The sequence below is a fragment of the Spermophilus citellus genome (genome assembly GCF_964194105.1).
Source record: "Spermophilus citellus genome assembly, chromosome: 9".
Taxonomy (NCBI): Eukaryota; Metazoa; Chordata; class Mammalia; order Rodentia; family Sciuridae; genus Spermophilus; species Spermophilus citellus.
In genome coordinates this window covers 21266854-21279080 of record NC_138191.1, presented here as the reverse complement: position 1 = coordinate 21279080, position 12227 = coordinate 21266854, and the positions used below count along the sequence as shown (strand labels likewise).

The following is a 12227-nucleotide window of genomic DNA, read 5'->3' as shown; positions in this document are numbered from 1 at the left end:
GGACTCAATCTACCTTACTAATTTCACACCCTTCTCCATAGAACCATAAGCTTCTCCAGGGCATAGAACTTGCCTTTTCTTCTTTGCACCTTTAATTTCTAATGCAGTGTCTGGCACACAGAAGATGCCCTATATATAGGTGTCGAATGGACAAATGACTCTAGCTTTCAACTGTCAAGTTTTTTTTAACTATATCATATTCAAATATTACCTTCTCTGATGATGTTCTCTGACTCTCACTCATTTTTTTTTCCTCACTAGATTGTAAGCTCCCTGAGGGAAAAGACCATTCATCTTACATTTGGCTCCAGTGTCTAGGGAAGTGTCTGGCATAGAGCAGACATACAAGCAGTTTGCTGGATGAATGAATGAATGACATTAGAAAGAAGAAAGTACTAGATTTTAAGATGCTCCTTACCCGCTGGGTCCCAGTGGCACACACCTGTATGAGACAGGAGAATTGCAAATTTTAGGCCAGTCTGGGCAACTTAGCGAGACCTTATCTTAATAAAAAAAGAGAGGCTGGGGATGCATCTTAGTGGTAGAATGCCTCTGTGTTCAATCCCCAGTACCATAAACACTTAAATAAATAAGAAAATGAACTGCCTGCATAATGAGACAGATTGAGAACAGTTGAAAATAGAGATCAACAAGTAAATAAGGTACAAATAAATAAATGATCTAAGTTGTCAGGCAATGCAGAATGAAGATAACATGGGAGTCATTCGGGGAAAGGATCCCCTGAGGGTAAATTTTGAGGTATGTTTGAAAAGAGGAAAGAGATATAACTTGGGAGAGTAGGAGATGAGAGCTGTTGAACCAAGGCAAGGTAAATAGCGTGCCTGAAGCTTGCTTTTGGAGCAGGACCTGTTCATCCCCAGCCTTAGGTTTCTGCCTTTTTCCTGGTTTACCAGGCAGGCACCCTCCCTCACTCTTCATGTCTTAATGTTTCCAGGGTCAGCCTGATGTGGGGACTTTATGTTCTCTAAACAGTAAGAAGGAAGTTTCTGTGAAAATAAGCAAACAAAACTGCCCTGTGGGATTGAACACTTTTGCTAACCCTGGTCCTCTAGGGAAATAAACTTCCCTGTTCCCAATAAAATGGAACTGCTCCCAGTGTCCTTTAGCCAGGGAGAAACCCAAATTACTTCCCTTAAAAGGGACCGTAGAACATTTTACAAAAATTGTCTTTTTTTGAGGAGATAGGGATTCAAGGAAATCTAGGATGTATAATGAGATAGAAATAGAAATGGATAGCAGAATCTTGTTTCAGCCGCATCTGTTTCCCTCCTCAAAGTGTATGTGCAAATATTCATGATTCTGGACAGTTTTTCCCGTCATTTTTAGACAGTGTCTCACTAAATTGCAGAAGGTCTCACTAAGTTACTGAGGTTGGCCTGAAACTTAGGATCCTCCTGCCTCAGCCTCCCCAGTCGTTGGGATTGCATAAGTGCACAACCCGCGGGTCCAGACTCTTTCATATTCTCGCTAAAATGATCAGGCTGGCCTGGAATTTGAATTTGCAATCTTCCTGCCTAAGCGTCCTGAGCATCTGGTTACAAGCTTGTGCCACCACACCCGGCTCCTATCACTTTCTTTCTTTCTTTCTTTTTTTTTTTTTTAAGAGAGAGGGGAGAGAGAGAGAGAGAGAGAGAGAGAGAGAGAGAGAGAGAATTTTTAATATTTATTTTTTAGTTCTCGGCGGACACAACATCTTTGTTGGTATGTGGTGCTGAGGATTGAACCCGGGCCGCACGCATGCCAGGCGAGCGCGCTACCGCTTGAGCCACATCCCCAGCCCTCCTATCACTTTCTAGGGCTCAGATCATTGGTTCCTCTAGCATTTGTGGGATGCAACAAATGAATTATATTAGTTTCCCTAAAATATTCCCCATTTCACACAGAGCATTTTACACAACTGGAGATGCATCTCCAGAATCTCTTGAGGCTGGGAGACTGTCTTTCTATTAGGATAAGCTAGTTTTCAAGCAGTGCCGGCTTTCTCAAGAACGTTGTGCCCAGCGCATTGTTTCCTGAACACCCTTACTACCTTTGGTAGAGGCAAGAAAATTATGATGTTGACGTTCGCTCATTCGCGGTTTGAGAGGATGCGTTTAGAGCACAGCTATTTCATCTCACTTCTTAATGCAAATACAGATTCTCAAGGTAGCAATCAGATCCCTAAAGGGCATCCGATGTTCCTGAAGGCTTCCACATCCAGTACATGGATGTCATGCAGCTAGGGCGTCTCTACAAGGTAATGAAACACGAAAGCCTAAACGGAGGTAATTCCTCACCCCAGGAGGGTTTCCCGGGTAGACACGGGTAGACACGGCCTCTCTGCGAGCTGCCCAATCTCTTGGGTATACTCTAAACTACAGTGATATCACACTGGCTGGGATGACATTTTACAGTTGGATCCCCTACCGCCACCTATAAACCACACCGAGCCTGTGGTGCGGAGGGGGCGACCCCCGCACTCGGTCCAAGCTGGCTCCCCACGGAGGTGTACCCTTTCCCACCGCCATAGGTATTGTATGGTCGTCCTAGTCCGCGGGCTCCTCCGCACTTCCGCCTCAGTAGGTGTCATGGCGCCAGGCGGGTGGATGGTTCCGGCGAGGCGGGGCTGGCCGGATAGGGGCGGTCGCTCGGGGCTCCGCTCGTCGGGTCTGGCGACAACGGCGGCTGCGGAGTGAGGGGCCCGGCAGTGGCCCCGGACGGCAGCGGGAGGCCGAGGCGGGAGCGCGCAGGGCTGAGGCGGCGGCGGCGGCGGCGGGAAGGGGCCGGGTGGCGGAGCGGGCGGGAGGCTGGAGAGGCTCCCCCCGCGGGACGGGCGCGGGGACGGCTCCGGGGGGCGGGGGCCGGGGCCCGAGCCGGCTCGCGCGGGGGGTATGATGACCCGGCGGCGGGGCCCCGGATCTCGTCTCCTCCGCCGCCTCCTCACGGCAGCCCCAGCTCGCGGCTGAGAACCAGACACACCGGCGGTGAGTCAGGCCGGGCGGGAGGGGGCCTCGGTGGGCAGCGACCTCCCATCCGCACCCCGAGGCGGGCTCGGCCGGCCGCGGGCTCTGCTAGGACGCCCGGCCTGCGGGGGGCGCCTCCCTCAGTCGCCCCCGTCTGGCATCGGGCACCGCGTCCTGCGGCCCGGCAGCTCGCGGTCACGGAACGGGATTGCGTTCGCGGGAAAGTGGGCTGCTGCGGGCTGGTTGGCGGGGCAACTCCCCCTGCCTCCTGCCACTTCTCCTCTAGGCGTGTTGTTGTCCTCAAGTGACAGGGGGACGCCTTGCATCTCCTCGCCCGGCCGGGTTTTTTTTCCCCCTCCCCGGCTGTTGTGGCAGGTTCCCAGTGTGTGACTTGTGCGTGTGTATTTCCCAGCTCTGCTTATCGCGGTGGTTAGGGGTTATTTGTGCTTTTGGGACGAGGAAGCGGTTTCTGGAGGAGACGGTGGGGGTGGGAGGGTGGGTGTGGAAGCTTTTCTGTCCTCTCCGCTTATGTTCTGTAATCGCTACGTTTGTAATTTGTAATGATGGTGGAGACGACGTGGGAACAGCCCTCCTAATGTGTGTCTAGAGGTCTGGCTCAGAGAGAAACTTTTGCTGTCTGCCTGTCGCCACTTTCAAAGCTTTGTTTAAAAAAAAAAAAAAAAAGAAAACGGAAAAAGGAGACCACTAAAACTCTTGGGTAAGGCCCACACCATTCACAGGTTTGTGGGGAAGAGTCCCTTTTTGTGCCTAGCAACCCAGACCTAAGGCTCCGTCTCCAGGAGCGTCTAACCTCCAGTTTGTTGTGGTGACGAACCTTGAGCAATGGCCTGTGTTTATGCTGGGCGCGCGTTCCTTCCTGTTTGGGGAGGGGGCTGAAAAGGGGAAGGGAGAAAAAACAATCCCAAGCTCCAATAAGTCTTTTCTCTACTTAACCGATTCAGTTCTAGATAGGCTAATTTTAAGGTAGTCCCGGATGTTTTTTCTTTTTCGGTTAATGACGCTGAGAATTCTCAGGAATTGCATCAAAATATTAGTTTTACCTACAGATTCTTCCGCCTCAATCTGTTCTTTATCTTATTTGTTTCTTAGTAACTCTGATGGAAACAGCAGCGTGGCTTCCTGCTTTAGATGAAGTGGGGCTAAATTAAGTGGCTGATGCTCTCACCAAAACCTACAATTTTGCTCTTGTTTGTGTAAAGCTATTTTTGATTCCTGGCCTGTAAGACTTTTGTGTGTGTGTGTGTGTGTGTGTGTGTGTGTGTGTGTGTATGTAAGATTATAGAGAATGCAAACCATTACCAGCTTTTTTTTCATATAGAAGCCTAAAGCTTTCTGTAAAACATTAAAACATCTACTAACAAATCATTTCACCTAATCATTGTTACTCAGCTGGTAATTTTGGATCTTTGCATGCAGTATATCTCAGGGTTTTATGTTATAATACTGGGCAAGATGAACGTAGTCACTGACTTTAAGATAGTGTTCTTGGCTTGAAGGATATTTTGGTAAAGTACTTGTGGTTGAAACTGGAGGCAGCCAAGCCCATAAACGATCTGAGGAGTGAAATGGTGAATGAGATCTTATAAATATACTGGCTCTGGTTGACAAGTAGGTCTTTTGCTGGTTTCATCTTCGGGGACAGTCTGTCCATCTCTGGACATTGTAGTTTTATGGATTTTAGAGTATGTTGATTAGTAAAAACGTTTAAACCAAACCAGAACTTTCTTCTTAAAAACAAACAAACAAACAAAAAAGAAGTGAAATGTCAAAGTTCACAATTGTCTGGAAAATAGAATTTTTTCATTCTGTGTTTTTGTTTTTATAAGCACAGCTCCATTAGTGGTTTGTTGGTAGAAATCAGTGAGCCAAAACCTGCTTTGTGAACTTCTTACACTTAGAACTTGTGCAGCTTGTTAGTTATGTATTATAATTTGAAGTAATTTTGTAAACATAAGCTGCTTGATTTGCCATCTGCCCTTTTGTTTTCATTTTCATTTTAATGACAGCAGTCTATTTTTTTTATCTTTCTATTAATTCCTCTTCAGTTTCTTCCCTTATATTTCATGCCCTTCCAACACAAGTTATCAAGATTGTTTTGCTTCAACTACCACTTAAGCTATCACTGATTTGCCTTGTGGTTCCATCTGTTTGTTTATTTTAAGGAAGACAGGGTCTTGCTGTGTTGACCAGACTGACCTCAGACTTCTGGCTACAAGTGATCTTTCTGCCTGAGCCTCCCAAATATCTGGGACTGCAGGCTTGTGCCACTGTGCCTGGCTTGGTTTCTTTTTGGTGTCATCCCTAATCTTCCTTTAGTTGTTGAAATCCAGTTCCTAGATGCCTAATATATTTCTATAGTACGTAATTTGGCACTTAAAAGATTAACATTCTTTATGTATTTTCTTTCTTTCTTCCCTTTCTTTAGTGTGTCTTATCAACTCAGCAACATTCCAAGGTTATTGAAGGTAGAGAAACTTGGTTGTATTTCTTTTGGATTCTTTAAGGGCACCTGGTACTGTGCTTTCCCAGCATGCTTAATGAAAAAGAATCAGAAGACCTGAATTCTTTGCCAACATTGCTCCTCATTAGCTTTGTGTAAAACTTTTTTGAGTCTCCTTTTTTCCATCTTGGAATTAGAGGATTTTAGAACAGATCTTTTAAGGTCCCTTTTAGCTATAAAAGTCCTGTACTTTTTTTTTGCCAGTGTCTTCTAATCAAACACATCTTACTCTATACAATCTTTCATTTTTCTTTTTTAATTTTTAAACTTTTTGGTACTGAAATTGAACCTAGTGGTGCTTTACCACTGAGCCACATTCCCAGTAGGGCCATCTCTTCACCTTTTTAAAAAATTTTGAGACAGGGTCTTGCTAAGTTCCTTGGGGCCTCACTGAGTTGCTGAGGCTGGAATTGAAATTGTGATCCTCCTGTCTCAATCTTCTAAGTCACTGGAATTATAGGCACGCATGGTGGTGCTTGGCTCTTTATTTTTGAGGCAGGGTCTCTCTAGGTTGCTGAGGCTGTTCTTGAACCTTGTGATCCTCCTGCCTCAGCTTCTTATGTTGCTGGTATTACATGTGTGAGCCACTATGTCTGACATTTTTTTACATCCCTTGGTATACTGGCAAAAGTCATCTCATCCCCCCGCGCCCCCCCCCCCCCCCCCCGTACTGGGAATTGAACCTAGGGATACTGTACCTCTGAGCTATATCCCCACCCAACCCTTTTCATTTTTTGAGACAGGGTCTCCCTAATTTGCGCAGGATGTCCTAGAACTTGCAATCCTTGTGCCTTAGCCTCCTGGGTAGCTGGGATTACAGGCAATTGCCACAGGGCTCGGCCTCATTCTTCTACCTCCCATCTGCCAAACATGGTTACCTGTTTTCCTTCCACCTTTGCTGGCTGATCCAAATAGGGCCTTTTCTTAGCATTACGTGTGTTTCATATTGATCTCTGCTTTGTTGATTTGGCCTTTTTCTTATGTTGGAAACTCCTCATGTTTTTTTATTCTAAACTGTATAGATTTTGTAGACTATCTTTTACACATACTAAAATATTACCTTCTTATTAACACAAAGCACCTATTTTTCTTTTGTTTTGTTGCTATAGATTTGTCATTACCAATGAATGTAAGTGAAGTATTGAAATTTAGGGGAAAAAAATCCTGCCTAGAAAGCAGTTTACCTAAACATTAAAAATTGATTTAAATGGCTGAAGTTACATAGAATTGTATACTCTGCTGGCAACTACTACCACCTTTGTCCACACCCTATTTTTTGCAATACCGGTTGGGGAAGTGACTTGTCATACAGTTCCACATGAAGGAAGTAAGTACTAGAGGAAAAGGAGTGGGAGACTTTGATTCAAATAGTGTTCATAGGATTTCCAGATTACTTTTTTCTTTAGTATTATTGTATTTAGAACACTAATGTATATATTATCTTGCAGATGAGGCTAATTTCTATCTTATATATTTCCCTTTTTTTGTACTGGGAATTGAATCCAGGGCACTTTACCACTGAGCCACATCCCCAGCCCTTAATTTTATTTTTTAATTTTTTTTATTTTTGAGCAGAGTCTTGCTCTCTTGCTTAGGACTTCATTAAATGATGAGGCCGGCCTCGAATTTGTAGTCTTCCTGCCGCAACCTCCTGAGTCACTGGGATTACAGGTGTGCACCACTGTGCCCAGATTTATTTTGTGTTTCTTTAATTTAGTTGGAATGACTTCTGAGCTCTTTTTACATTATATATGTGGGGAAGTAATGTGATCTGTTTTACAGTCATTTATTCTAGCCAATATTTGGCGTATGCTGTATGACAGCCACTGTGATAGACGCTGGTGATAATTTAAAAAAGAAAGAAAGAAAAGGGGAAACGACTATGACACACCACTGCTGTGCTACTGAGGACTGTCCTTCTAGAACTTCCAGTTTAGATGGGAAGTCAGGTTTTGAATAAATAATTACAAATGGTCATACTTAAATATAGATTGGCCTATGAGTTATCATGTGGTCTGGTCCCTGCCTGCCTTGTTGGGTCCTATTTCCTCTATTGTTCTGTTCCCTTTACAATTACCTCTTCTTCAAAAGGGCCAAGGATGTGTCTATCTTTGCATTACATTTTTTCTTTCTCCTTGTCAGTGAAGTCTCAGCTTAAGTGCTTCCACCACAACAAGGCCTTTCTTGACCACTATCTCCATCACATCATTGTTTTTGTTTTCCTCATAGCACTTATCTGTAGTTGTTTTCTTGGAGAGAGAGAGAGAGAGAGAGAGAGAGAGAGAGAGTGAGTGTGTGTGTGTGTCTGTGTGTCTGTGTCTGTCTGTCTGTCCAGCAGAATGTAAACTCTAAAAGATAAGGGATCTTGTCTATCTTGAATACCACTATTATCTCCTGTCTCTAGAACAGTCCCTGACAGACAGTAGGTTCTCAATAAGTTTTAAGGAATAAATGAAATAGTTAAGTATAAGTGTAAATGAAATAGTTAAGTATAAGCTTTGGGATTTTATCCTAAAGTTTTATATGGGAGACAGAATGCATTTTTCTCGAGATGTGCACTTTTAAAAACTTTGGTGAAGAATAAATCCAAGAGGGAAGCTTAGAAAGGAGTGATAGAGGGTGCTTTAGGAGACTTTACCAGGAAACTAAACTAATATGAGATGACCCTTGGGAAGTCTTTTCTGAGTATATTTGTCAGCCTAAGACTATCTAAATAGTAATCGAGCTGAAGGAAAATAGTTCCTCCTTTCATAACAGCTTGAAGTAAGTGTTATAGGTCAAAATGATTATTGTAGGTTGGCAGTAAGGTGAGCTATACATGACCATTCGGGGACACATGTTCCTTCTATCTTGTTTGATCTGTCTTTCCTTGGGTGTCATCTTTTAGTGAAAGCTTGGTCTCCATGGGTTCTGCTGGTAGATAGGGGAACTATATGAAAAGCTCACTCATTTGTCACTTTCCATTGGTGAGAAGGACTGGTAAATGTAGTCCATCTTGGGATGAAGGGGAGGGTAAATTTTAATCAAACAGCTTCTGCCACACTATAGAAGTGAGCTTTAAGTAGAGACTGGAAAGATAAATACAAGTTAGGAAAAGGCTCAGAGGGGAAATGAAGTTCACAAAGGGAACATTATGTATGAAGGAACTAGGACAGGAGAAAGCAAGGCCTACTCTAGGAACCAGAGAAACAGTGCAACTGGAAGAGAGTGCCTGGGGTAAAGTAGATGAAACAAGGCTACAAAAGTATTCATGGTCCAAGTCATGAAAGACCTGGTAGCACAAATTATAGAGCTTTAAGGCTTTATCCTAAAGTTTTATATGGGGGACAGAATGCATTTTTCTCAAGATGTGCACTTTTAAGAATTTAGGTGAAGAATAAATCCAAGAGGGGAGCTTAGAAAGGTGGCTTGAAGGTACAATTAAGGAGAGACCAGTTGGGTTGTTTAAAAGTAGTCCAGAATTGTGCCCTAGGAGTGGTGGATAAAACTGAGTGAAGTAGAGAGAGATTTAGGTGTTCTAGTGGAAGAATTTTCTTCCCAAACGTTTTGTTTTGTGTTTTACAAAATACATACTCTTATTTGCCTTATAAGACCATGTATTATCAGAGTGTGTGCTGGAGAAATACACACATACGTGTACATGTCAGCCAAGGACAAGTGCTAGAGGAAGAAATCGGTATATAATACTGATTTTAAATTATGTAGGTCACTAATTATTAAATTGTGTCAAAGAGACCAAGATGATACTGAGCAAAAGCAGCAGGAATTTATTGTAGGTGTGTTGGGGAAAAGATGGAAGCTATTGAGGATTAAGGACAAAACATTGAAAAATTATTAACTTGGTTGTTATGCCCAACTATTTCATTCAGGGTTATTTTGAATTCTTATCAGTCTGCCTATAGTACTTATAGTACATCCCAATAAATGATGTTAAATAGATGTGACCATGCCAGGAATGGGGAAGCTGTGAATTTGACTCTTTTGGGAAGCTGTGCATTCTAGCATGACTCGGTTTCATTTTTAGTAGTAAGTACAAGTACCAATAGCATTTTGCCTATCAGTCCTAGTTTGGGATTAATGCATTGGACAAATTTGTCATATTGAGTTGGTTAAGTCCTTGGAGTGTGAAGTTTTAAATGAATAGAGAGGTACAACATTTTCAGGAAATCAGAAATGACATAATTTATTGGGGATTCTTTTATGAGTTGAAAATATTTGTAATTTGCTTAACAGAGTTGGGTACATAGTAAAATTTCCACAGATTTCAATTCCATCCCATATTTTTGTTTGGGAGGTCTTTGCCTAGGAAGTTTCTATTTGGGAAGGTGTATTGTGGAACATATACTTTATCCTGAGTCTAGAAATTGCTGTTTTAACCTTAATTTCAGAGTGGAATATAAATAAGACTCTGTTGATTTTTCTAGGCCATTTTGATTCTGTGTTTTCTTCTCACCTTGTGCTAGCTGAGGTCGGAATGAGTGTCAGCCACATTTTAAGAGAGTCCTTGATGGTGAGATGTGTACTGATTTTCATATAGCATACCCTTGCTGAGGGAAGGCCAGTGAAATTCTGGGTTGTTCTTTTTCCTTTGGGTAGATTACACTTGTCTTTCAGAATAAGAATTCTACTCATTTGTATAGAAAAATGTCCTAGAATTTGTCTTTCTGCAGTGTTCAGTATGAAGATTCCAAGTCACCAGTCTCTCTTATTTTATTGGATAAAAAGTTAGCAGCAACATTACTCTGGTAATGTGATATTTTCAAAGACTATCAAATTATGAGCATTTTTTAAAAATGTTATATTTCATGAGGTCTTTTCAGTGTTATTATACTACTGAAAATAAAATATTGCTATATAATTATGACCCCTATTCCTAGACAGTTGCTGCAGAGGGCAAATTTTGTATTCATTAAAATTATTTCACTAAGGGCTGAGGTTGTAGCTCAGCAGTAGAGTGCTTTCCTAGCAAATGTGAGGCTCTGAGTTCAATCTTCAGCACCACATAAAAATAAATAAATAAAAAAGATTTTGTGTCCAACTACAACTAAAAAATAAATGTTTTTTAAAAAAGTATTTCACTAAATACTTTGAATGACATGAAGGTTATTTTCATGTTTTTTGATGCATTGTTAAAATTAGCAGCTCAACAGATAAGGAAAGTGAATTTGTTCTGGTTCCATTTTCTGATGACAAGAAATGCTTTAGCATATTATCTATCTATTTGTGGTACTGGGGATTCAACCTATGGGTGCTTTACCCCAGTCCTTTTTTATTTTTGAGTCAGGGTCCCACTAAGTTGCTTAGGGTCTTGCTAAGTTGCTGATGCTGCCTTTAAACTTGTGACCTCCTGCCTCAGCCTTCTGAGTTACTGGAATTATAGATGTTTGTGGCTTGCATGTATTTTCATATGTAAATTTTGTAAAGGAGCTACTTGGTTTCACACTTCTCTTAAATTTGGTATTATGTCAGCAATGGAGGTAGAACAGAATGGTTTGTGTATTTGTAACCCTGTAGTAAAATTGCACTGACCTTAGCTTTTAATTTATACTTTTTTTTCTCTTCAGTGTTTGTATAAATTATGGAAACTCTCGCTTAAAGTAAATCCAACCCCCATTTTAGAAATTGAAGGTTGAAAGTATGTTCTTTTTTTCCAGCTGACTAGTCTGGTACAGATAGTTCTTAATTGTAGTCAGTCACAAGGAAATGGACACATTACTTTTTTTTTGTACTGAATATTGAACTCAGGTGCACTCGACCACTGAGCCACATCCAGCCCTATTTTGTATTTTATTTAGAGACAGGGTCTTACTGAGTTGCTTAGCACCTCACTTTTGCTGAAGCTGGCTTTGAACTCATGATCTTCCTGCCTCAGCCTCCCCAGATGCTGGGATTATAGGTATGTGCCACCATGCCCAGCTACACATTGTATTTTTTAAAATAATTTTTATTTTATTTATTTTTTGTGTGTGGTGCTGGGGATTGAACCTAGGGCCTTCTGCATGCAAGGCAAGCACTCTACCAACTGAGCTATATCCCCAGTCCTTTCTTTATTTTTCTGGTTGTACATGATGTAGAGTTACACCATTCATGCATTCATACCCGTATATAGGAGTAATAATGTCCATATCATTTTACTGCCTCCTCCGCCACTCCCTCTCCCCTCTGCTCAATCCAAAGTTCCTCCCTTCTTCCCTTGCCTCCTGCCGATTGTGGAGATTGTGGATTAGCATCCACTTATCAGAGAAGACATTTGGCCTTTGGTTTTTTTGGGGATTGGCTTACTTTGCTTAGCACGATATTCTCTTAATTCCATCCATTTACCTGTGAATGCCATAATTTCATTCTTATTTAAGGCTGAGTAGTATTCCATTGTGTATATATATCACAGTTTCTTATCCAATCATCTATTGGAGGCCATCTAAACTGTTTCCACAGCTTAGCTATTACACATTGCTTTTTGATGTTCTGTAATATTCTTTGTCATGTTTTCTTTTTTCTTTTTTCCCTAATTGTCTGTGTATATGACTAGTAAAACTTATATGTATGGGAGTGGGGACTTCTTCCATATTTTAAGAATGATGCATGCAGATAAGAGGGAAGGTGATTTAAAGACAACAACAACAACAACAACAACAACAAAACAAATCTAACTTAAGCATTTGAAAATAACTGCAGTTTAGCATGTGCGTGGTAGGGAGTTGTATAGGATGTGAAGTTAATAGGCAGGAGTTGGATCTTTCATC

The 12227-nt window shown here is 41.8% G+C and overlaps 1 protein-coding gene across 2 annotated transcripts in view; it reads left to right on the top strand.

The window, feature by feature from the left end:
• Positions 1 to 2718: 2718 nt before the first annotated feature.
• Positions 2719 to 12227, top strand: part of HIPK1 (homeodomain interacting protein kinase 1) — a 59967-nt gene continuing 50458 nt past the window's right edge. The window contains exon 1 of one of the 2 annotated variants that reach the window (XM_081305274.1): positions 2719 to 2984. The gene's annotated coding sequence lies outside the window, so the exon portion shown is untranslated. The remainder of the gene's footprint in view (positions 2985 to 12227) is intronic. The other variant, XM_081305273.1, reaches the window with a different exon arrangement.